The sequence below is a fragment of the Poecile atricapillus genome, chromosome 5, assembly GCF_030490865.1.
Source record: "Poecile atricapillus isolate bPoeAtr1 chromosome 5, bPoeAtr1.hap1, whole genome shotgun sequence".
Classification (NCBI taxonomy): Eukaryota; Metazoa; Chordata; class Aves; order Passeriformes; family Paridae; genus Poecile; species Poecile atricapillus.
The window spans coordinates 18,756,387-18,783,185 of NC_081253.1; the positions used below are offsets into that span (position 1 = coordinate 18,756,387).

At 36.2% G+C, this 26,799-nt stretch overlaps 1 protein-coding gene across 1 annotated transcript in view; it reads right to left on the minus strand.

Annotated features, from left to right (window-relative positions):
• The window catches only part of LOC131579668 (sodium channel protein type 2 subunit alpha-like), a 140,063-nt gene extending 113,902 nt beyond the window's left edge, over positions 1–26,161 (minus strand). The window contains exons 1-5 of the mRNA XM_058839953.1: positions 26,100–26,161; positions 19,633–19,750; positions 19,334–19,556; positions 16,610–16,686; positions 9,329–9,432 (exon numbers count right to left, since the gene is read on the minus strand). The gene's annotated coding sequence lies outside the window, so the exon portion shown is untranslated. The remainder of the gene's footprint in view (positions 1–9,328; positions 9,433–16,609; positions 16,687–19,333; positions 19,557–19,632; positions 19,751–26,099) is intronic.
• Positions 26,162–26,799: the final 638 nt, after the last annotated feature.

Sequence of the window (26,799 nt, forward strand, 5' to 3'; positions counted from 1 at the left end):
ACCATTGCATATACTGGAAAACAGGTCCTCTGTTAGAGCATCGCCAGCATACAAATATACTGTGACTTATGATGAAATTATTTATTGAGGAAGAAGGTGAAAGGAGGCAAAATGCCTCAGAGGCAGGAAAGTGAATTCAGTGGCATTCCAATCCAAATACCTTTCCAGAAGTTTAATGGAAAGACCTAGTGAACAAATAAGCTCCCCACCATGACCATCTAGAAGGTGCACACTACAAACCCTATCCCTTCCATTGAGATAGTTTCAGTAATGAAGCAAATTAACCTAGATGCCTTTATGCCCAAGGAAACACTCCTCTTTATGGCAGCATGGTGGGATTGCTTTGGCTCTGAAGAAAAGCCAGTTAGCATTTTAAGCTTATTGGAAGAAGCACTATGGGATCACATGGAAAAACTTGTAATTCCATTGCACATAAAGCATCAGGAACAGAGAATAAATGAAGAGAAGATAGTAGTTTGCATATTTAGCTAAAGAATGTGTGTGCATCCATTCAAGGTTCACCAGGGCAGGCAAAACAAAAACAAAGAAATCTTTGTTAAAACATCTTATTCACGTTAGTACTCAGAGTCACAAGTGAAGAAACAAATTGCTTTCATTTGACATTTTCAATAAAAAGCGTTATACCTCTATATGAAAGAGTATCAAAACAAGCATTCCTACTGAATCAACTCTAGATATTAAATTTGCATTCCTAAGTTCCAAGAAGTTGCACTGTGAGCAATGTGACCACCCAACATATAAATAAACTGAAGGAATAATTTGTGTCAGAAAAATATAAAAGAAAGTATTTAATTGACTTTACAGTTCTCATGGTCGTGTTTAAACAAATGGAGCAAGCCAATAAAAATTATAATCTCTTCAACCATTTTGTCCTTCCTATAAGGTCTAACCCTCCTCTCTGCTTGGACAAAAAAATTAAAACAGTGCATTAAAAGGGCTCCAAACTGTTCCAAGAAAGATGAGAGTATTTAATTTCTTCTTTTTATTGTTGTATTTTTAAGCTTGTGTTTCTGGGCACAACACAGATTAAGAAAGATGTATAAATAAAAACACAAATTGCATTTTATTTCCCAGTACTACTCTTTACCATTTGCCTATACCTCATCCACTTAAGTGGAAAGTTTACAGTGAGAGAAAGGTAAATAAAACCAACCAGCAACAATAACAATAGAACAAATTAATGATTTGTATGTGTTTACTCAGCATTGCAGTTGATTTGGCTATGGCTTTTTCTGTTCAGTTACATCATGTCATGCTCACTCCTCAGTAGAATTCCTCCAGGATAAAAACTGCTGGTATTGTTGTTATTTTCATTGATAATGGTATTTGAAGCGTCTGCTTTCCCTCATTTTCTACTTATAAAACCCCATTCCATGTGCCTGATACTCTGACCTGTAAAACTTGCCATAATCACTCCCTGAAAACTTCTTGATAAGTTTATTTCATGAGTTTATTTAATTAATATTCTATGGCTACTGACCATGCACATAACCCAAACCTGAACAATATAATATGGATGCTTCTCAATGCTAATATGATAAAAATAATACTGTGTTTTGCTGTAGCTTAATTTTTACTTTGGGTGCTTCATAAAAGCTATTTGGAAAAATGAGTTCTAGGGGGGTTTTTTTCCCATGCTTAGTCAGAAATACATATGAAGAATTATCAGAAATGCTTATTCTTTCTTCAGAGTTTTAGACAGTATTAACCCTCTCTTCCCCAGAAGTAAACCAATTTATTTCTGCTACTATTAGTAATGAAATCTCTTCCACTGTCAGGGTGAAAAGTGTAGCACAAAGACAAGAAGATGACATAAGCAAGCAGTCTTAATGCTAAGATTTATTTAAATGACACAGTAAATGCTGTCATGTCCTTCTGATAGTGCTCTCACAAATCCAATGGACACAAAGGACAAAGAGGCTCCTTGCAGAACATCCTGACAGAAGGTAAAGGCATCCTGCAATGCTGTTTCAATAGACCATAGAAAATTAATTCATAAGACTGAAAAAATAAGTAAAGCAGTGGACCAAAGCTATTTCAGGCTACTTTAAAACCTAAAAGCTTCCAGGCATTCTGAATACTTAAATGTTTTAACTAACACCTGTTTTACCAAGTAATTGCTTGCCAATCCTGAGGCTACAAATCTGTTTCTTGCCTCTGTGGTAAGGCCTATCTTTGTTAAGCTTATTACTTTGGAAAAGGGTTGTAGTTTTCTGACACAGCTGGCAGAAGAGGAGATGTGAGTTATCTGCATGTTCTCAGCACCTTCTCTTCCAGAATACCCTTTAGTATCACACTCTTAGAGTAAATTTTATTTAGACAATTAACTACAAAGCAACTGGAGTTTCTTTGCAGTCATAAGTTGAAAATAATGATTTCAGAAGTTAACAAAAAAGAGAACACATAATTTAGTCTAAGTTGATGTGCCCCCTACTGTGTTGTCATGAGACCCTATCTGGAGTACTACACCCAGCTCTGGTGGATATTAGAGGTAAATAAGCAAAAATGTGTCAATCAGAGACAATGTATATATCAGCATATTTCCATTTGTCTTTACCCTTAACCTTTTGCAACCACTTGTTAAGAGATGTACGCAGATATTTACAGCAATATCCCATTCTATGACATCCCTAAGTACATCTTACAGCACAGATTCACATGTGTCTCACATTTTATTTACTTCCCTATTTTAGGGGGTTTTGCAAGGCCTTTTGCTTACAAGCTGAAATAGCAACATTACAGACCTATTTGTGCCTCTTGGGCATAAAACTTCACTGAAGGTATGTCTTACTACAGGGCTTCTACTGTTCTGCAGAGGAAAAAAAGCTAAAAAGAATATTCCCCTCCAACCCCCAACACCATTCACATTCTTATTAAAAAAAAAATAATAATAATTTCCACATAGTATTCCCAGTGGGAAAATTTCTGTGTTTAGGAGAAACCAAAGGAAGACCCAAGGCACAAACATGGATACGCTCAAGCCATAAAACCCTAGTGATGAGATGGAAAGATAAATCAGGTTTAAAAGAGAGAAAAAAATAATAACCTTGTATGTCATGCTTTAAAAGATTCCATTCTGACATGATCCATGCCAAGATCTTACCTTCTCATCATGTCAGTTGTTTCCCTATGTTTAACAGTAGTGATAGCAAAAGTGGACCAACTTACATAACTTTAATCAGTCAACATTAAGATATAAAAATCTCATTCCTAATATAAGCATGGTCAACAACCATTTCCTTCTCTGCATCATCAATTTTTTGTTTAACATAAGTTTTAGGTACATTCCATGTGTACTCCCTATACTGGTCAGGTTATACACCTTTTGTCTGCCCACCAAGTATCTCAAAGTACTGCTTTAGCCTTTTAGCACTCATTTTCTTTCTTGAAGTTGTCTTTAAGGTCTGTCTTGATACTAATTCTTCATTCAGATCACTCTTCTATTGTACAGATGTTACCCCACGAATTTGGACTAGCCTGTCTTTTGGTGAGTTGTGTAGGCCAGCTCAGGCCTGTCCACATTGATCTCTGCTTCCCTCAAAAAAGTGGGACCTTCTTAATCTCTGTTTCATATACAGCATCAAATTTGAAATCACACAATAATTTTCAAATTGTTTAATGCTGTCAAAACTGACAACCAAGGCTACAATTGTGTTGACTGATTCCAGCATGCCAGACTGTAACACACTGAAGCTCCCATGTGCTGAACTAGGGGAAGAATAAATGCAAAATGCATTTACTTCCAGAAGATATTCACATGCTCATCATACTAATAATTTGATGCAATAATAAATATTCATATATTCAAAAGAGTAATAATTGCTCCACTGAAACCTTTGTTTTCCCTTATGAAGGCACATGGCAAACAATTCCTATTAAAAGGACAGAAATAATGTAAACAATATATATTAGTAATACTGTCTTTCATGTGGAAAACTTGACCAGAAATCACTCTCATGACAGTTTCAGAAAGATGGTTGAGATAACTACAGTATACTTGTTTCAAGATCCCTCAGTATGGAACTCCCTTCTAACTTAGATGCAGCAGGTAATATGAATAAAATCAATCATGCTGAAAAGACTGTCATACATCATTTCACCAGCCATTCCTGAGAGATATTAAATGCAAAATTAAGGCATCCTAAATATTTTTTCTCTATAATGGTAGGGCAAGTGATTAAGCACAGTGAGCTCTGATCTCTAGAGTTTGAGGGATGACCATCCAGTGTTATCAGCTGGACTTTTAATGGATGCCACTGTCTCTTGAAGTCACATAAGGGTTATTTTAAGTGACTTATACTAATAGAATTATTATTAACAGTCATAACACATTCTTCCCAACAAGCTAGACAGTTGCAATTTTTCAATTTGAAAATAACTGACCAATTAAAGAGTTATCCAATTTGAGTGAATCATACCATAATCCTGGGAATTTCACCCAGATATTTAATGCATGTTGCAAAGGCTTGCTCTGATCACAAGTTCACAAAATAATACTGCTTTGCTTGCTGATTCATATATTCCTGCCAAGATGAAGCCATAACAGTTACATGTGGCGGCAATTCAGGGCTCCCAGAACACTGACCACAGCAATGAGGTTATAAACTCCTTACTTCCATTTCAGTGGCTCTTTCTGTCCAGAAAACCAACCCCCTCCCCCCCAAATCCTACTTTGAAATAAATAATCTAACTCAGAACTCCTTATTTAAACTCAAGTATCAGGGGTTTTTGTTAAAACTCAACATCAAAGAGGTTTTTTTTGGTGCACTCTCCTTCTGCAATATATTCCCAAGGACGTTTATTAACTGCCAGCCAAATACAAATGTAGAACAGATGGTACCTTAAAGTAGACAGGTAATGTGCATCTCTGGATCATCATTTATCATTACCATGAGGAACAAATTGCTGTAATTCAGGTTATGTCATTATAGGTTTCTTTCCCTGGTTCTCTATAGAAGCAAAGAGGTCTATGTAGGATTTCTCTCCACTTTCACTTTTGCTAAGAACAGGTTAGCCACTTTCAGAGGACTGAAATGTACATAAAATAGCCTCACAAGGACTGTGCTTGAAGACTAATCAGGAATGACAGAATATTGATCAAGAAAATTCTTATTTTAAAACATAATCCTATTTTCAAAAAATATAAGAGATTAAATAGATTTTCCTAAGCAAAAGCCAAGGGCAATAAATTGCTTAAGTTCCTCTGTAGTTCCAGTGAGGCTGTTCAGTTACAAGAGCTTTAAAAGTATATACGAGCATTCTACCAGTTCACAAGGACAGACCTGGGGGAGTGCGTAGAAATTATGTAGGTGTAGGAATGAGATGGATGATCCTCAGAACAGGGATTTCATGCTCAGCAATATTTGCCATGAGCTTTCTGAACTTTCGCTTTAAAACACAATGAAACAAGAGGCCTAATTCCCTGTTGCCTTGTAGTCATTTAGCCATGATCAAACTTGAGAGAGGGAAAAATTCTGCACAGTGATTTGGAAATTCTGTGTACTAACTACAAAGAAGTAAATATAACTGTCAAGGGCAGGATAGAGGAGATTGTGCACACAGATTTTTACCTACCTCTCATTAAACACTAGACTGAAGCATGAGTCACATATAATCAATAGTTAGCATAGTAAGTTTTATTCCAGTACAAGTTTTGTCACTATTTCAAAGGTATGGGGGGAAACTAAAAGAGCTTTTAAATAGTTTAAATAAGTTTCTTATTTTGTACATTCAATGGTCTTCTGTTTTTAAAGTAAGATTTCTTATTTTTATGAATTACAAAAAACATGGCACAATAGTGGAAACAAGAGGGTACCTTAGTGTATCCTTTACTTCACTGAGGAGTCCTTTAAACTTCTTATAAAAGGAGCTTTAGCCTGAAAGTAAAAAAGCTTCAATTATACCAAAGAAAGAAAAAAACAAGTGTGAATCAAACAAAACCAAGCATAGCATGCCAGAGCTGACTGAACACTTATTCCTGCCCAGCTGGCTATGCAAGAGAACCTGAAGTTAGCCAAGTAATTGAGCGTAACAAGGAAAAGCAGGTGCTGCCTATGTGTGGGTATTTTTATTATCTACAGCATAGTCCACCCAAAAATATGTCCCTAATGACACCAAGTCATTTGGAGAAAGGTTGCAGAACATGTTCTGTCCCTGCGTGTGTCCTCCTGGCTGGTATCCTTGGATAAGGAGTTCTGGAGGCTAGGTTGGCTGTGCTGAATAGCACATGCCCACTCTCTGGGTCAGTGGCCCAGAAAACCCAGAATTCCGTGTTTGTCCACAGTGATGAGGTGGGTACATATCAAAAGCAGCATCTGTTGACCACAGTCTTCACCTGCTAACATGCAATTGTGACAGATGTGGACTGGGACAGGAGAGGAGAAGAAAGACAGAATAACAGCCCTGGAACATAGCAGATGAAAACAGAGTGAAAGGGAGTGGAAGATCTTTGAAAATCCTTCTAACTTTTTTTCCTGTATTACTTATACTCTGTACTTTTGGTCCCCACTGAAACTATTTAAAAGCAGTTCTGTTTATTATTAAGAAAGCCAGCTGCACTGGAACACGGTATCTTTAGATGGTCTGAATTATACAAATTGACGTAGTATTTTATTATCCATTGGACTTATGACTTACCAATTGTAATTTTTTTCCAAACCTTTCCTAGGTACTTAAGAACCAACCATTTTTTACTGGAAGGTGCTTTGTTTCTTGCCAAAGAGCACTGAAACAAAAGCTGTTGCCTGTAGCCTTTGGCAGTGCTAAGCAGTGTAAGGTGAGCACACGCAGCACAGCCAGAGGTACGGCAGAAAGCATACCTTACCTCCATGCCTCACTAAATAATACATTGGCAACGCAAGCATGCAAGAGATTTGGTGTCTCGTAACTACTATCAGACGTGTGTCTATCAAGCCTCGTGTTCGTTGGTCAAATGAGACCAATGAATTAGAGAATGTTTAAAATTGTCTTTCTTTAAATACGCTCAAAATGAGTGCAGCAGAGTCACGGGAAAACTTGACTGAGAAGAACACAGCGGTAAGAAACTTAGTGCAAATATGCAATTTGTGCTTTTTTGGTTTAGTTTTTTTTGTTTTGTTTTTGTAAATAGGCTGTCTAGTGGGGGGCCTGATACTGCTCATGTAATAAATGAGAATGGTGGGATAAAAGGAAAAATAATAAACACGTCCTTCCTCAATCCCACAAATATGAATTATGCACTTTCTAGTCCTCTCTTATTGGATGATAAAATGTGTTGATTTTTCTGTTAAGATATGAGAAACTAATGTTTAAGCATGATTTGCCTTTAAATACTGAAACCTTGTTACACTAGCTAGAACAGTGTCTGTCATAATTCAAAGTTTGAAATAACATTTCAAGTTTTATTATTTACCTATGCATATTTGTATCAGGATAAAGGTTGGCATGTTAAATGATAGCCCTAAAATATTTTCTCAAAATATGACGAGGAATTAGGAAGTGCTTTACATTTTATAGTAATGAAGAACTATTTTAACTCTTCATAAACTTGTCTGAGTTGCTTTTGTTAAGAAGTGTCTGAAATGCAAATGAAGAAATGTTACAGATACTGGAGGCTCTGCTTACCTGCAGAAGAAACTGCAAGCTTTTCAAGCAAAGGTGTCAAAAACATGTGCCCAGCTATTGTGTGCACATATAAAGAGTCCTAAGCAGAAGATAGATTATTTAGTAATGTGACCAGTGAATATTGCAGTTGGACTACAGGATTGCTGTCAATCTTCCAACTGAAATGTTCCAACTGAACAATTTTATTCTATTCTTGACTAGATTTAGTGGAGAACTTCAGTAGCTACCCCTCTTTTACCCCTCTGCATCCCTTCCCAGAATTGCCATAAAGTAAGGGGTGAGCTGCTTGTTGACCTGCAGCTTCCTCTGGATCCCGGGGGTTGTTCTTTAGTGGTTTGGGAAAAACACTGGGTTGAATGATATAGTCTTCATTTGCAATGTGCTGTTTTTTCACAATTTATCCCAAGATGTACTATGGAGTCTCGTGCCAGGGATTCCTGACAGGGAAGATTAATTGGAATCAGGGTGAAACAGAAAGGAAGGTCTCAGATGCAAGAACTGGACGAAATAACATGGCAAATCATGAAAAGGAGTTCTCACATCCTGGGTTGGGGTTTTTGGTGTGAGGGTCTTTTTTGTGTTGTGGTTTGTTTTGTTAGGGGTTTTCTTTGGGTTCTTTTGTTGGGTTTTTTTGTTGGTTTTGTTGGTTTTTTTTTAATTGAAAAGGAAATCCAGCTCAATATGCAGTGGAAAATGCCAGTTACTTGACAACAGACTGTTTTCTAAAGTTAGGAGAGGACTTACCAGTACAATATGCATGATGGTATCATCCCATGGGTATACAAGCAACACTATTCACAAATAGCTCTACAAGTAAACTGATTCAGTTTCCTATTTATATAATTTCTATTTTCTCCTTTGCTAGTGAAAAAATGAAGGAGTTTACATGTAAGATGCATTTAAGATAGCAAGAATATGATGAAAATGCAGGTAGCTGTTTTGCCAAAGGAACGCAGAGCAGAACTTATATAGTTTTCCTCAACAGCTTTCCTTGAATGCATATTGCATATATGCACCTACTAATGGAATACACAGTCTGGGAACAGCAGAGGAGGACATGTCTCATTGGCAGTGCAAGGAAAAAAAAAAAAAAAAAATCTGACTGTGAAAACAGATTTATCAACAACTTCCGATTTTAAAAGCATCCTGACATTTACTGGATTCCTGCAATTCATGAGTCCACAAAATCTACAGGCCTTCCCATAGCTGCTTGTTGAAGAAAAGTATACATTTATAAGATTTATAACATGAAATGAAGAATTACTGTAGGCCTCTTAATAAATTAATGGGAGAAAGATACAAAAGACCCCAGAGAAGAAACACAAAAAAAGAGAAAACCTACAATTTGACTGCAATGTTTGAATGCTGTATCATCCCTGGTCTCATAAAACAAACACATTAATGCAAAAGGTTTATAGGTAGCATTCCCAAAGACCTGCCTGTGAAGTTTATATAGCATTTAAGGTATTTTCTTCACAAAAATTCCACCATCCATTTCTGCCAAAATGACTGCTCACTAACCAACATAATTTTCCATACTGTAATCTTCATTTTTCCACTGTCTGACACAGAAGCACATTTGAGTCTCCAAACCAAGGAAAATAAGAGGACAGTGCTCTCTGCAAGCTTTTAATCTAACTGAAACCTTTATCCTATCACATTAATAATTTTTTAAAATACGTTGCTCATTTTTATGGGCTCTTACCTGTTATGAGCAGGTGCAACAGGACTGAAAAGATGACTGTAACAGACCATAAGTTCTGCCTCTCCACCAGTTCCATTCATGGGTGGGCTCTTATTATGCACCTCCTGGGAAGAAGTCACAGACCCACAGATCCAATTTTGCCTGCATCTCAGCTAATTGAATAATGTAGTAAGTCTATTGTCACTATGAGATAGCAAATCAAGATATATTTGGGGGAGAAATAAATGGGCCAGAGGACAAATATAGACAGTTGAGAGCCAAAAATAGCTGACACAAAAGGAAAATCTCTGATACTTGATAAAAGCAACAGTATCTGTTCTCCCTGTCACTTAAATATTTTTACAGCTGGACAGTAAAAGTAAAAAACTACAACCAGCATAACCAGTATGAAATTATAATAATGGCTTAGGTCAAAGTCAAAATCTGTGCTTTTCTCATTTTCTCCCTACATTTTCAGAAAGGATAAGGCACTAAAAAGCTCAAGGAAACAATTAAAATAAACTACAATCCTAGGTATCAAATATTCCTCAAATATTTTACTTGACATAAATTACTGTTAGTATTCAACAGTGATTGAAACTACTGTGAACAAGTAGGGAAAGAAATTAGAAGAACAGAGATGTAAGTCATAAAAATTGTGAAAACCTCAACCTCTAGAACACACCCAAACCTGGTCTGGGATTTTTGTTTTAGTTCTTCCCTCCTTCCCCAAGTTTCAGAGGTACACTTTCACTAAAATATATATTTAGAAAGTCGCTGGAAGTCAAGTTTGGGCCTACATTCAAATTTATTCCTGACACAAATGCAGATATTACAATGAAATCTCTCATTCGGGGTGGGAATCCAGTTTTATGAACTACTGAATTTCCAGACAATTGCCTTTCATCCAACACATGCACGTTAGCAAAGCAGATACTCATTTTATCCGCTATCAGACATAGGTCCCACACTAGACAAGAGTAAAAGAAGCTACCACAATTAGTTAACCGTATTTTGAGAGCTGCGAGAGAGAAGCAGGTGCATTCCAGACTATTTTTGAAAGACGGCATAACACATACCCTGAAAATCACTGAAACCAACAAAAGGACCCACCAGCAATGAAGCAAAATATAGGAGAATGTGGGTATTGCATAAGCACTCTCAAGCAAATTAGGAAAAGCCTGCTCCATAGACTAAAGTCAACCCTTAGATGCAGCATAAATCAGGACTATTTCTAACCTACAGCTGTGAGTTAAAATGAACATTCTTGCAACTGGGGAATTTAACAGCTGTTTTTCATTTGGGGCCAGAAGCTGGGCCCATTTAGAATCTTTGATGGAAGAAGTACATATGGTAGGGGAAGGAAGGATGTAATTTTTTTTGCTTGCAGGAAGGGCTTGGGAGACAGCTTGTATCAGTTAAGGAAAACTAGCAGGATGTTAACCATCATCACAATGTAGTTCTGCCAAAAAACTAAAGGAGAAATAAGCCTTGGGCCAACTTCTGGTTATACAAAAGGTGAAAACTGGGAGTGAAGAAACTCTTTTCCATATTGTTTAAGAAAGGTGGACCTTGAAGTCTCTTTTTAAAATTATTCTTTGAACACATCAAATACCCAGCACTCCTCATGTGTTTTTAAGTCCTAAGTAAAATATTACAGACCACTTTTATTCTAGTTAAAAAATTACTTTAAAACCCAGAAGTCCAACTCCCAGCAATGCAGATTAAATTAAACTCTATCAAACACAAGCGTAATAAAGGGCAGCATTCAAGAATTACTTTACCAAAGAAAGGGACTAATGAACTGAGATTTTAGTTACTAATTGAGCCACAGTTCTTAACATTTCCTTCTTGTTAATATTTTAAATTCATGTTCTTTTTACTTAAATCTCCTTTGGAATGAGATGTGAAAACTTACATTTGAGTATTTGCTACAAGGCAGAAAACATCAAAATCAAACCTTAGGAGCTGATTTTAGGAAAAGGGGAGCAGAATTCATCAACTGTCGCAAAATAATGGCAATTTTCTTTTCTGAGCGTACCATAAGACAGAAGAAGTCTTTGTCAGCACAGTCAACTGATCAGAAAGGCTGGATATCAACACTTAGCAATTTACCTGACAAGAGTTACAGTGCAATTAGGAGAACTACCCTGGGTTGTGTTTCCAGGCTACCCAAGCAGTCTCTCAGCTAATGCAGTAGCCCTTCTGTCTCCCAGCTGCTTTAAAATGCTATGACTCAACCCACAACACAGATAGCTCTATCAGGTCTTAAAAAAATCAGCAGTCACCTGTCACAACACCTTTCATGCAGCACACACTGATTACCAGGCACTTATTCATTAACCCCACTTTGTTTGGAATTCTCACTAATTGCATGCTTGCTGCTTTTACATTCATAATAGACAGCAATTCTGCTGTCAAGCTTAAGAATAAAATGTCTGAACAGCACCTTTAATTCACACTGTAATTCACATATACCTTTTGTATGAACACACTGAACCCTTTCACTGACTCCTACTGGAGCTGATCTTACTGGATCTCACATCTTCCATTGGGAAGTGGCTTCTGTCCCAGCCACCAGCCTGTGTCACAGCCTGTCCTCCAACCCAAGGGCTCCTGAGCTGCTCCATTGGTGGTCTCGGCTGGCACCATGCACTGGCCTCTGACCCCAGGTCCATGTTGCATTGGCAGGGCACGCTGGAGCTGGCAGACTTGCCCCTGCAGAAGGGCTCCGTGGAGCTCCTCAAGCAGAGATGGGAGTCTGCCAATGCTACAAGACCAGACCTGATGTTCCAGCACTTTCCACTCCCACCATCCCTGGTGCCAGATAGGATCGCCCTGGAGAAGATGCCATCAGACAGCAGGAGGACAGATGCATTCAAGGAGGAGACCCTCAGTGGATCTCAGCTGATGGAGCACGTCCCTGTCACTGTGGAGGAGCTGCGGAGCCACTTTGAGGCTCTGGGTGGTAGGAAGGTAAGTGCCTGGGCAGGGTGGAGACCTCAAGGGAAGGAATGGAGACGGGTCCCAGAGCGGTTTCCCCAGCCTCACCCTGCCCCTCTGCTGTGCCCTGCTGGGAATGGGAAGCACCAGCCACAGCTCCCATGGATGTCCTGGAGACTGTTTGCATCAGATTGTTAATAGTGGTTGTCATTATCTATTATTATCTATAGCTTTCTTTACTGCCTAATTTTATTGGTCTGTTTCATTTTAATGGTTTCTGACTGGTATTAATTGCCAAGCTATCAGGTAAATTAGTGTGTAGGTGTATTTGGCTTGTGCTTTTTAGAAGACGAAAAAGCCAAGATATTTCACAGAATAGTCTGAATTGGAACGGACCCACATGGATCATCAACTCTTAGGTTAATGGCCTGAGCAGGGATCAAATACACAACCTTGGCATTATTAGCATCATACTCCGACAAACTGAGCTGATCTCTGGGTCTCATATTATGGCTGAGAGAAGAATTCCCAAACAAAACTATTTACAAACAGTCTAAAACTTTCTGAAGCATTTGCTTCTTATTTGTAGAGCAATATTGATTCCCTTTTGATGAGAAGCTTGCTGTCATTTTACCCATTGGCTTTCATTGGCATTAACATGACAGGCCTGGTCAAATTGCAACCTTTATTGGCATCAGATTTTTGTCTGAGAAACGTCTGTGACTTCTTTGAGCTATCTGGGAAGAAGCTAGACTTTTTTGAAACTTAAAAAATGCTTCATAGAAGTAAAGGATACTGAAAAGATTAGTAATCTTAAACAGGGTGGCTTCATTCATTATTGTAGCTAGAAAGTCTTTCACCAAGCTTTACCTCTTCTGCATGAAAACTGAAATGCCCCTGCAAGGTTTGGTTGCTGATGGAGTATTTTATACCTTCCATACTTTAATTACTCACTTTTTGTTCACTCGTCAGTTGAAAAACAAAAGGTAAATTAAAAATCCTCTTTGAATAACTTACACCTCACTTCCAATTAAAGACATATTAATACTTGATTTCATAATGTGTTCTGCTGCAGGATGACCCTGCCAGTCCATGCAGTCAAATCATCTACTCATTTCATTTTAATGCCCAGGATGATTTAAATATGGTTTTCTGGTCCAGAAACTGCAGTTTAGAATAATGCCTGCTGACAATTATATAATTCATACACAAAATTGAGGTACTAAAAGATATTATAAAGCTTTTTTATGTGAACAGTAAAATAAAAATTCATGTGATTCATGAAAAAATCTTTTCATTGCCTTTAAACATATAACGCACAAAGTAACAGGAACCAGTAAAATATAGGTTAAAACTTTATGGGGTTATTGAGCACTTTAAAGACCATATAAAATAGCCATAGACTGCTTCTAAGTGGCATGCTCAAATGCTTTTAAAGTGGAGACCTTTTTGGTTGATCTTAGAATGTTTTTAAGATAGCAAAATAAACTTTTCTTCCTATGAAGCAAATCATTCAGTACTGCAAACATGATCAATCTTGTAGGAACAACTTGGTTCTATTTTTAGTCTTATTGGAACAGATTCCTTATTAAATGGGAAAGAATAATAATTTGGACTTAAACGCCATTATTCTCTTGAGAGAATTAAAGACTTTTCTTTAAACAATACTGAAGATATTTGAAGGTACCTTTTAAGCACTTGATGTGTATCAAGCTGATGCTAAAGACTTTCAAGGTTAGAGTTAACAGTGGTGTTTATTAATATTAATGATTGCTAAGTATTTTAGTAGTTAAATATAATACCACGAGATAAAAAACTTACCATGAAAAACAACAGCATTTGTATTAGAATGCCTTCAGAAGTCACATCTTGACAATAATTCTATCATCGAGTAGTGACCGACACAAGGAGATACTTATATCACAATATAATTAAAGGCCATGGAAAGGTTCAGTGAACTGATTGCTTAAGATTCAATCTTTTTCAGCCATAGTACATTTCCATGGGCAGGAGGAGGGAAGAATGAAGAACGAGGTAATGCATTTTTTTGGGATTTTTGTAGTGGTTTCACCCAGAAGCCATAAAGAGGGTTAGAACAAAATTAGCAATATGTAAGACTAAGTCAAAGCCATAGAAATCACAGTGGAATCTGAAAAAAATAAACAAAATGTCTAAACAAAATGCCAGTGAACTATATCAGTTACCTTACAAACAAATCTTTATATCTTTACTAACCTTTTACTCAGGGAAAGACTGCCAAATGTTGGAACCCTGCTTGGACTATCTCTGGACTAACCAGGCTTTCAACACCAGGCCCATTTTATTACATTATTCCATAGGAAAAAAAGATTTTATTCTGAGGGAAAATACTGCTAATTAAATATTCTAAAATCTCTCATTCAGGTTGCATTTTCATTGCAGTGCTGTTATTTGTGTACATACAAAATTAATAGAGAAAATCAGGTCAATTAAATCACACTAAACCATAAAGCAACTTTTAAATAATTATATAAAGATATAGATATATAGATACACATATATATACACATATAAAGAATACTCTGCTGCTTCAGAAGTGAAAGACATCATTATAGACAACTGCAAATGTACTAATTATTTAATAATAATTTAATTAAATTACTATTTAGACATAAACTGTTAAATAATTCCATTCTGTTAAAATGGAGGATGTTTTCACCTTTTCTAGAGGAAAAAATGTTTCTTAGGAAGTAATAATATATTAAAACATCAATTTACTATACTGGTGTCATATGAAATAACTAGTTTATTAGCACACAAAGGCATGGAAATGGTAAAGCAACAAAGACCTGTGTTTTCTGTAAAGTGATTAGGTATGTTTTCCTTAAAATATGTGAAAAAATCCCAACTGAGAAAGTAATTTCATGCTTCTTAGAGATACCTATTCAAAGAACTCATTAAAAACATTCATTTAAATAATCTGGTATATGGTCATTAAATTGTGTCCTTTGCTGAAAACATATGAACTTCTGCCTAAAAAGTAAACAAAGCCAACTGATGTTTAATGTAAAAGGTTAGACCTTCATTAAAACTGTCTAAACAAACAACATCAGCACTCTTGGAAACATTTATATTAATTTAGCATAGCCACATAATGTGGAAAAGAATGGAAACCCCATGATAACTGTAGGTCAGTTTTGTGCCCTGTTTGCACTTGCATCATTTCTATTTTTGCTATGGATGAATAAAGGGGAATGAGTACACAGGATGGCCCCAAAATTGCCCTTGTTGAAAAGCTTGCTATTAAGGGGAGTGCTGTATGGTCAGCCATACAGCATTGATGGATTTGACAAAAGCATACAGATGGATCTTAGCTTCATCTCTTCATTAACTCATTATTTTTGTGACACATGCATTCCCCCTTTTGTTTGCATCAACATTTTCTAATGTGAAAAGATTCCAGAAGGAAAGACCAAATTAAAGGAACCTGAATTTCAGATGATGAAGAACAGCTTTTGGTAAAAATTCAGTTTCTTTTTTTTTTTTTATTTTCCCCTTAAGAGGAAATCTTTTTCCTGTGCTTTTAGTTTCTAAGTAAATGTATCAGCTCTTTACAGGTAACTTACAGATCATCTGAGAAACAATCCTCATCTCACTTTAATTATTCTTATTTAACTCATTTCTAAACTGGCCTGGTTTTTCACAGTTTGGAAGATGTATTAAATTTTTGCCTTTCTAGAAAGTGTGCTTGTTGTCAGACTTCTCACTGGAATTTACAATGTTTTACACCAGGAAACGCAGCTGTTCTAACGGTAAAAATTAAGCTTCCCAAACCTCTTTGTTCACAAACAGTTCCCCAAACTATTACAGTATGTTATGCATGTATGTATATATAAATATACAGACAAACAAAGGTCTTCTATAATGTACTGCTGTTCCTCCCTGTTTAATCAGTGAATTGGCACAGACTCATGTTCCATCCCTGTTTATCACCTGCAGTTCTTCAGTTCCTCTGAGCTATTTTCTCCATGTCAGTTACACCATTACACTTGTTGGTATAACTTTATGCAAAACTGGATTTGAAATGAGCACAAATGATTCACACTTGGAACACATCAACATTTCAGACCTTCTTCTTCACCATACCTGTTAACCAGTTTCTCCAGAGGTCTTTGCAACTTGACTCAGTACTTGCCTAATTATTAAGCAACTATGCTTTGGTCAAACATTTGAATGTGTTCCAAATAAAAAGTGATTATATTTTCCTTTAGCAGATCCTTAAGAACTCTTTTAGTCTCCTGCCTTTAATTCAGCTTTACCATTTTGTGCTTTATTTGGAGGTGTGGACAGCAGAGGAAACCATCTGTAATGGGATCTCACCTTACAAGGGTAGAATCATCCCCTTTTCCTCACAGTGAGAGAAGTTACTGTTTGAGCTTTGGCAATGACAAAGGTTGCTACAAAAAAGAAAATAGGACAGATCAGTTGGAAAATTGAATCTTGTGTGTCACCAGTTACTTACAAAAATTCAGTATTAAACTCATCTACATATAAAGCACGGCTGAGCAGGTTGCATTTTTACAAGCAAGAGGATGGCATGGATTATAGTCATATGCCCTCAACCAAACTTTCCAAAGGAAGTCCTCTTTATGCTAAGATTTAATAGATACTGGTTTATTGCTTTGTAATGTTCTTGTTGTTTACTGCTTATTCACAATCCACAAAGATACATAATATATCATGTACTGAGGATGACGGTGGCTGATTTTTAGGATCACCTGTCCTCAAAAAATCGCAATAATTTCATTTTCGTCTCATTTTCATCTTATTACTGTCTATATTTTCTGCATGACTCTTAAAAAATTTGTCTGTTTTTTGGCTGCTGAAATTTTAATTTAAAGAGGCATTTTTCATCTATTATGATGAATTTAGTCTTTCGTGGAGTACAGTTATATATAAAAAAAAAAGTATTTCGACAGTGCATCAAATGCCTCTTCCTGGGATGACTGAATTTCCTAGGAAGGCAGTCTAGAAATCACAGTTATTTCTGGAACAGAGAAGTATTTAAATAGGACCATTTAAAACCACAAAGCACATTTTCTCTAGGAAATTATGTCCAAATTTTTTTGATGCTGTTAAATACCATAATTACATGGTAACAGGGTAACAGATATCCTTACAGACTTGAATGTATATATACAGCAGATTAACAGGTATTGTAGAAGTCTAGAAAACAAAAAGACTGTATAACACCAACGATTTTTTAGAAATAAAAGGCTTCTGACAGTTCTTGAGATTTCCAGGACTTCTACCTGTATTACTGCAGATATGACAGAGCTTTGCCTTTAGGTCTTTCAGTAAAGACCACTGAAGTTAAGGAGCAATATCATTTAAATCTGTGCTAACTGAAGTTCTACAGATGAGCCTGTAATATTTAAATAAACAGAGAAAAACCTCCTCCATTTTAGGAAAACTGAAAAAAAGAAAAGCATCAGGCTGAGTTTTCCTTTCAATGTGCTAGTACTGTGATATAAATCTATTTGTAGAATAGAAGTATCTATGTTTGTTTCTACATGAAACATATGAAAGAACAATAAGGTGTATGGAAATAAATACAACCATGTTTCCTTTTGCTCTCATTTTTTAAAAGGATCTAGAGGAACATGATTTTAATTTTTTTTTCTAATTTTTTGCAGTGCACTGTAAGCTGTGGTAGTTGCAAGAAGAAACTAGATTTTGCAAATAGCTAACTTCATTTTCAAAAAGTGGTAATTTCATTCCAAACAGAAAGGAGATTTGGTATTTTTCATATTTCTTTAGGGCCTGATTTAGAAATTACCTTCTGTTAAATTCAGGATTATAGCAGACTGACTATTCTTTGGCTCAAGTCTCCAGAAGGCAGACAAAAGCAAAGAAGCTCTGCCTTCATATGTAGATGCTACCTCTTATGTGACTGTGTGTTATTAAATAAGCACACCAAGAGGATGGGGAACTGAGGAATATGGGACACCTGGGACTTAAAAAGGGGCGCATGCACACACACACAGAGTCATGAAAGCATTTTTTTAAAGATATAATCATCTATAAATTATCCAAAACCTGGGTGTTGTAGAAATAATCATTAATATTTTTAAATCTGCAAGGATCAGCAATATTAAAACCTTTCAACTTAAGAAACAAGTTACCATGTGCATTGTATTTTGTACAGTTTGATCTTGAGGGTGAAGACCTGGGTTTTCTAGGTCATCAAAAAAAAAAAATTTCTTCCCTTTCTGACACGTAAGTCAGTAAATACCTCGCTTTAGCCAAGTCTATTTTTGTTGTACAGTTTCCAACCCATTAACCAGCAGCATCAGAGCTTGATAACCTCTGTGGGAAACTGACCATAGAGCACTTGGAAAGGCACAGCTCCTTTCCACAGTGAGTGGCTAGAAAATGATGTTTGGAAAAGTATGTTTTATTTATAACAAGTTCTTTCACTTCATCTCCACATTTAGTTTAAATTTAGCTTGCAATATTTTATAGACAATACTTCTTATCCTAAATAACTTCTTGAGTATTTGTCTGGTGTGTCAGAAAGAACAAATCTCAAAATATTTTCACTGTCATTCTGTCTGCTCTATTTGGAACATATTACCAGCCTGTGGTAGCTTAATCAATTCTTGAAGCATGAAAGTGATGTGGAAAGATGAGAAGTAAATATGTCATTACTAGCACATCTTTGGAAACAGCGCTTGTAGGAAAACATAACACTGAGTTTATTGGGAAGAAAATAAGCTTTGTGACCTACAGCCTGAGGAATCAGGCATACAGGTGCTGGTATGCAGGAGAGAGCATACCCATAAATTAAACAAGAATGAAAGAGACATTGCTTGCAGAGAACAACGTGTAATGTGTCAAATGAACATGATCAAGTTAATCAAATAAGCACCTGCACCAATACTCACAATTAATATTTCAACAGGCTATTATATATGTAAAATAAAATCTCCAGTGTTTCTATTGTGGTATCTTTCCTCCAACCTGAACAGCATTTGTGAGAAGAAACCATTAACAATTCTGTTATTCTCTGACAGTATCTAGTACAAAGAGAAATGGACTCACCGTGTTTCTTAAGTTGTGAGGTTGAAGTGAATGGGTCCAAACAAATTGTGCTCAGGAGTTGCATGTTACTGTTGTGAATCTTCATGAAAGCAGAACAGTTTCTGTATTTTCAAAGTACGGCACAGAAGACTTTTCATCTTTACATGTCCAAGGCACAGGTAGTAGCAGCTCATGGGTAGATGTCAATGTTGGCCATTATAGCATAGAAGGTACAAATCACCTGCTAAATACATTTTACTAAATCAGCTGTCTTAACCAAAGAGATCCTTCAGGAATCCTTTTCACTATAAAGATCTCACCTGTGTGCCTCTGTTTCTGCTCCTTTAGCTCTGTGTTTTCCCTGTTGGCAGCAATTCTGCTTGCTCAGTTGTCTCTTTCAAAAACACGCTATGAAGATGCTTCCCAGATGTTCCATGCCTAGTTTTAAAGCAACATGGCATATTATCTAAAGCTTAGCAATTAGGAGGCATTTAGCAAATGGGAAATAAAAATTTAAAAGAAAACACCACTACCATACTTGAACACCGTTTCTTTTTCCTCTTCTGTCATGGTGTGATGGTATGTTTGTTTCAACTGTAACACCTGATTAAGGATTTTGGAATAATAGATGTTGTTCCAAATTAGGCAGTCTGTGAACTCTGTATACCCAGGAGTGTTCAAGTTATGCACTGTATTTCTTTAAAGCTGTTTATATGAATTTTTGTCACAGATATTAAATATCACTGCTGGACCGTAGGTATGAAAATGGTCCACAGTAATACTGTATTTGAGACTCCCCCTAATTATACCTATTGACTCAGAAACTCCATCATTTATAGCTCATCTTGAATTCCCTGTAGCTACATCTTTCCTATAATACCCTCTTTATATGCTCATTGCAAATCATCCATTGTTGAATATGTTTCATTTTTTCTTATTGCTCATTTTCTAACATCAGTCCAGTATCTGACCAAATAAAACACTATTTCCTAAAAAAGGGAATGCTGATAACCCGTAATTTTACTAGCTTTTATAGATAGTAATATTGTGGGGAAAAAAAACTAATTTAAAAACATGCAATGAATATTAGATAAAAAAGCCTTTGCTAAAGATAGTTGCTATCTAGAGCCCATACAACTATTCTATTAAAAATAATAATTAAAATAAAGGAGTGGGGTAAAACTTAATTTAGCTCACTGAGAAAAAATTTACAAGGAATTTTAAGTTCATGACTGCTTTGACCACCAAAATTCCCAGCATGCAATTCTCTGGTGATGTACAGAACAAAATGTGTTGACAGTGCCCTGTATAATTCCTAAATAAATGACAGATACTGGGGATTGGAACATATATTACTTTCTGTAATTTTGGAAGGAACATCAGAGACTATACCACATATTTGATTCTTTTTTAAAATTATCATATATTTAATGGAAATAAATATATTTATGCTTTGTTAATGCATCAACTCCTTGGACCTTGTACTAAGGGAAAGACTGCAGCTAGGCTTAAGCCTGTGCATTTTACTTTTGGCTTCTGACTACAACAGAGGGATCTGCCTAAGTTGCTGGAACAACTAAAGCAAAACGCTTCTGTCCAATTTAAAAAGTGGTATCAGTGAAATCTGGGAACCAGCATTACAGGAAATAGTCAAATCTTAGCACCCAGGCAACATTTTGGAAGGAAACAAAGGGGAAGGGAAAGGAAAGTGTGTATGTACACCTAGAACAGAGTGCCTACCAAGAACTAGAAGTAGAGGTCATTTTTTAAGCCATTTGCTTCCCGACTCTGCTTTTGTTTCTGCTTCATTTTTTTAGTTTCTTTTTCACATCATAACATACTTCTAATAATTTACAGCTATTTAAAATAATTACAAAAATAATGAAATAGCAAATGACTGTGGAAAATGACAACAGAAAGAATGTAAATGTCTGCAGCAATACTAGACACAAAACAATTATGTTAGAAAACACCACTTCTACAATCATTGTTTTATTTTGCTGAAAGGCAGAGACGCACACCAAGATATTTTAAGAATGTTGAGAAATCTAAAATGATAGGCCTCTCTATCTAAGTAAATTTCAGCAAGAATGTGCAAAGAAAAGCAAATATTGTCTGTGAATTTATAAGAAACAAACAAAAAAGCTGGAACCCCCACATGCTCTCACAAAACACCCAAAAAATAATGTTTGTTTGATACTTGCATACATTCAAACAGTAGCACTGATTAAATAAAGATTACTAAATTTCCACTGTGCAGGTGAAAACACAGAGATAAGAAATTACATCCCTAAATATGCCCTTCAAGTTAAATACAATAAAGAAAAAAGGGATAAACTTAAATTGACACATGAATTTAGTATATAGCAGTGTTCCTTTTAAAACTGCAATGCAAAGAAGGTAGTAAGTTTATTGTGGACACTTAAAACTTTATTGCACTAAAAAAGAGCAGAATTTTATAAAAAAGTGTTGGTGTGGATTGTATTTAATATTGTGGTAGATTTTTTTCCAATTACTTTGGAATGATAGAAACAGAATGTGCCAGTTATCATATTCGATTCAAATGTTTGGTACATATCTGTACATTTAAAAAGGCAGGAGAAGATAGAGGAGGAAAGCTACTACATTTAATTTTCACTGCATTTCAAACCTCAGTTCGTGCCTCCAATGTGGAGAGCATTTTATGCTGCACCAGGTCATGATTCTGGAAAAAAAAACCTCTGATATTATTCTTGGTTACTAACCACACTGGTTTAGAAAACAGTTTCCATTACTTGAACCAAGCCTGGTAATTGTAACCTGTTTATGTTGCTCAGAAAGCCATGCTGCCTGTATTCTCTATCGTCTTCTGTTGCTGTTCCTTCTAAAATATTTCATTTTAAGCACAGCTGTTTCAGATCCAGACTTCTTATTCTGCATCTTTTTCTGGTAATGTACTGATAGTTAGTATTATAGACTTCTGGTACCCACTTAGTATAAATTCTCTTTGATTTTTATGTGATTTAATTTAAATTTGCTTTCAAACGCTGCAGAAAGTTTTACTTCTACCAACTTGGGGTTTTTATTTCATTTTTTAGTCTTCATAAATTTCCATCTTCATCTTCATCTATTTTATCTTGATTTAGTTTTTTTAAGGGTACCTGCCATACTTTAAAAAATGTTACTCAATCACTATAGTATCATAACACTTTAAAAAAGGCTATTTCAAACTAGTTTGACTACTGTCAAATTACTTGACTGTAGCCTCAGTTTCTTTATGTGCTTATAAAACACACAAGTATTTTGACTGCAAAAATACCAGTAGATAGGGACCACTGCACAGGATTGGCTGAGGCAGGGAAATTTCTGTACCTACTGTATGTCCTCCAGTTAACCTCTATTTAATCCATTGTCCAGCTACTGATTTAGCAGCAATCTTCATTATCATGCTGTGAAGAGTGCTATAACATTTCAAATCAATATAATACAATTGGCTGCATATAAATGTGTGGGACGTCAGCAAAAACTGAAATATGGCAATACTCAACACTGTTTACAGTACATACTCAAAACATACCAGCTACCGTGAAAAAACCAGCAACTATATCCTAGCCAACACCAGCATAGATGGCAATTCTGCAAATAGATCTTCTGTTTCCTCAGGTTGACACGAGCTCTTTTCAGGCCTCTCTTTTATGTACACGGCACAGCTATTTTATACCCTTCCTCCAAATGAAAATAGTCTTATTTTAAAACTGTCTCCAGCTGAATAGGATACGCATCTCTGGATCTAGTCTGGAGATAAAATGAATGAGCAGGTTCCAGGCAGCTACAGGGATTCTTTTTAAAGCCTCCAGAGAAATTCTGTCTTAGTGAAATGGAGCATTGCAGAGCATCAGCTGAGAACCACGGCTTTGTCTCAACAGTGTCCTTACTGGCTTCAGAGAGTTTATGTAGCAGGTGTTATTAGCACTCCTCTCTAAAAGTCACTTGAGGGGGTCTGTCATCGATCTTAATAATGCCATCAGCATTCTAGCAGATGGCAGACATGATTCTATGCACTCCCATTGCACCAGAATGGATTCTCACCATAATTTTATTTACAGATGAGAAATGTATCAGAAATAGGCTTGTCTCATGCTTGTATTTCCAAAGATTTTTTCCAGACAGGACAAGATTGTACTGTTTTATCTTTTTTTTCTGTTTTCTATATTTCACTGTGATCGAGAGATTTACATATATTATCAACTTGCTCAGCACAAGAATTAGCCTCAAATAATTTCTGTGTACTCTCCAGCAAAGCAGTCTCTTGTTTTGAATTAGAATTTAAGATGCCAATTTTTTGTAGCCAATGTAAATGTTAGAAGTCTGTTCCGGAAAGTGAAACCTGAATTGCCGTTGAAACAATTATTTGAATAGCAATCCTAACTTAAAATTAAAACCCAAGTAAAATGTACTAACAGATCGAGATTTTATGTAACTTTAAAGCAACAGATTTGATTTGTAAACACTTTTCCTACTGCTCCACTCATTTCCTACCTCCTCAGCCAATTATGGATTTATTATTTTCCTTTAAATTTACGCTTTTATCTTTTCTTTTTGGGCCTATTCCTTCTACCCCTCTTTGTCCTTTCTTACACATTCATCCTTTTAGCAGACATCACATACAAAATGAAAGATAGGTGGTAGACAGCTTTCCTTTAGGTAGCACATGTAATGAATGCAGTTAACACACACAGGTGAGGATGTGCATCTTTTGAATACATTTAAAGATGTCCTCTAAAAAATATTGAACACATTGAACATTAACAGTAGATCTGACAATGTACTTTATGTGCTGAATGCAAATTCTTCTTGCAATTCACAGCAGTTCTACATATACAGAAAAGGTAGTAGTAATTTGGTAAATAGTTTTCCTCTATTTAAAACTTCATGTGTTCTGGCTTACTGACTTTTAGATTAGTGCAGAACTGGATAGCAAGTGGAAAATTCACTATCTAAATGAAGCATAGCCACTCAGCAGTCCAGTGAAATTGGAATCTTTACTGTTGGCATTTCTAACTGTAATGATTGGATATTCCTTGAAATTTGGCACTCCAGTGCTTTATTCTTTTCATCATGTCTAGAGTATGAGATCAGAGCATAAAAATAGCTTCTTGTGTCACCTTTTTCTGAGAAGTACATGCAAAAATAGAATATAATATCAGAAGCAGTACAAAAACTTAAGTAATTACAGGAAGATACTTGAGTATGGACAGACTTCAACAATTTATATCCAACAAAAATGAAACAGTATAAATGCTTTTAACAGAGTGCTCAACGGAACAGTTTATGTCCCAGTTAAATACCTGATCCCACCAAGAATACATGTATAGTTACAAAAGCTTGATATGAACTGAATGCTGCATTAATCAGAAAGAAAAAAAAAATCTTTTACTTTCCATTTGGCAAGTTTTGCAAGAGTTGCATGTATTAGCCTCTAATTAAGCACCTCTTGGCACTGCCTCAGTGCCTTTTTAAATGTTAATTCTATCCTTATTACGAAGATGTCTTTGACATTCACTGTCATTAGGTTATCTGTGTAGATACCCCAGTAGAAAAGAATGCAAATTAAATTTATCCTGATTAAATTGAGTTTATGGTAATCATAACACTCTTCAATAACTTTTTCACAGTAGGAAATACCATTTCCTGAGAATAATCTGAGCTCTAGCACTGCAGCTGGAGCCATCATGCAAGAAAATCATCACCCCAAAGCCCCCACTATGACAGGGATGCTCTTTGCAAACTGGGGCTAGAGCAGCTTGAGACTGAAAGTACCTTCTGCTATAGTAGCCCACATCTTAGAAGTCACTCCATAAAAGAATTTACATGAACACCTCTTCAGTAGGGCCGATATTACTGTAATTCATATTAAAAATGGTCCAAAAAGATGCATTAATTTTTTCCAAATTCTTATTAAAATTCATGTGTAAAATACTAAGTTATTTGAATTTTATAGGTAATGGAATTTTTACCACAGAGATGTAAATTTGAAAAAACATCATGGAAACATGCTACAAGTGAATAAAATTTGTAAGAGTCAAGAAAAATATAAATCAAATTTATATTGGTCCCTGGTTTGCAAGAATAAGTGTAAGAAACAGTAAATTCTGAACTTTTTAGCTATTACTGGTATCTACAGGAAAAAAAGTAATAGAAATTATGAAAAAACCCAAAAAACCCCAACAACAACACCCACACCAAAAAAAACAACCTAGACTAGTTTGTTCTCAACTATGCCAACGGCAATTGATAACACAGCATATTTTGAGTTCTCTCTTTTGTTCTAATACTGTAGAAGTTAGAACATAATTAAAGTGATTCTCTGGTGTTCACTTGGGAAAGCACACACAATGCTGGGACAAGATGATCCTGAGGCTGTTCTCATGTATGCCAGGTACTGGCTGCCTGCAGTACCTGGAGGAGACAAACATGATCTAACAACATGCACAGCTGCATTTTCTTTTAATTTCTTCTCTCCCTCCCCATCCCTCATTTCTCCTCTGCAGAGCCATTTCTGCATCATGGATTGTCCATAAGACAATAACAGTCAGCTCTTGAGTGGTTTTAAACCAAAATACCGTAATTAAGACTAGGCTGTAACTGTAACTTATAACCAACTCTGAAAAAGAGGACAAAATTAATAGCATTTTTTAGCCATAGCTCTTCCCACAAAAAATACCCTATTCCTTTCAGCCACCTGCTACCCCTGGCACCCACCATTCCTCTCAGCACACCCTCATTCTGGCCAAGCTCTCTCTCCTACCTGTGCAGCGACTGCCCACCATTACTGCTGTGTACTGCAACCCAGCCTGGTCACAGAGCTTGTCTCACTGGCACAGAGCCACTGGGGCACTTCTGACTGCCTGAGAGTACTGACAGACTAGTGAGGCAAGAGCATGGAAATGTCATGGAGCTTCTTACACAAACAATGTGTAATATCTAAGTCTAAAAGCAAAATTTGTGCTACTGCAGCAGTTTCAGTTATTAACATAAGAGCTGTAAGATGAGATTTTACAGCTGTTATGTCCAACTTCATACTGAGTAGCACATTGCATGGAAGGAAGGAGAAGCACTCCAAAACACAAACGGCAACACATTAAGCCTTAGTTAGCAATAATGTACCCATTTTGCCTTGAAGCGCTGAGGCCACAGAATGATTTTGAGATTCTAATGATATTGTGTAAACTATCTGTATGGAATACTAACCTGCTACTGTGATAACATAAATTCAGTTGATAAGTCACAGCAGAATTGAAAATCAAATTTCTGAAGTACAAATGCCCATGTACATCTGATTTCCAAGACATATTTGCTGTTTTTACATATTCTTACGTAATGATAAATGAAGTTAAAAAAATTTCCTCTCTCAACTTTTCGGTGCACAGAAAGTGTTTAAAAGAGCAACTGGTGTTCAATCCACTGGCTCTCTGTACACTCCCTTTGCCTCAAAACCCACATCTCTT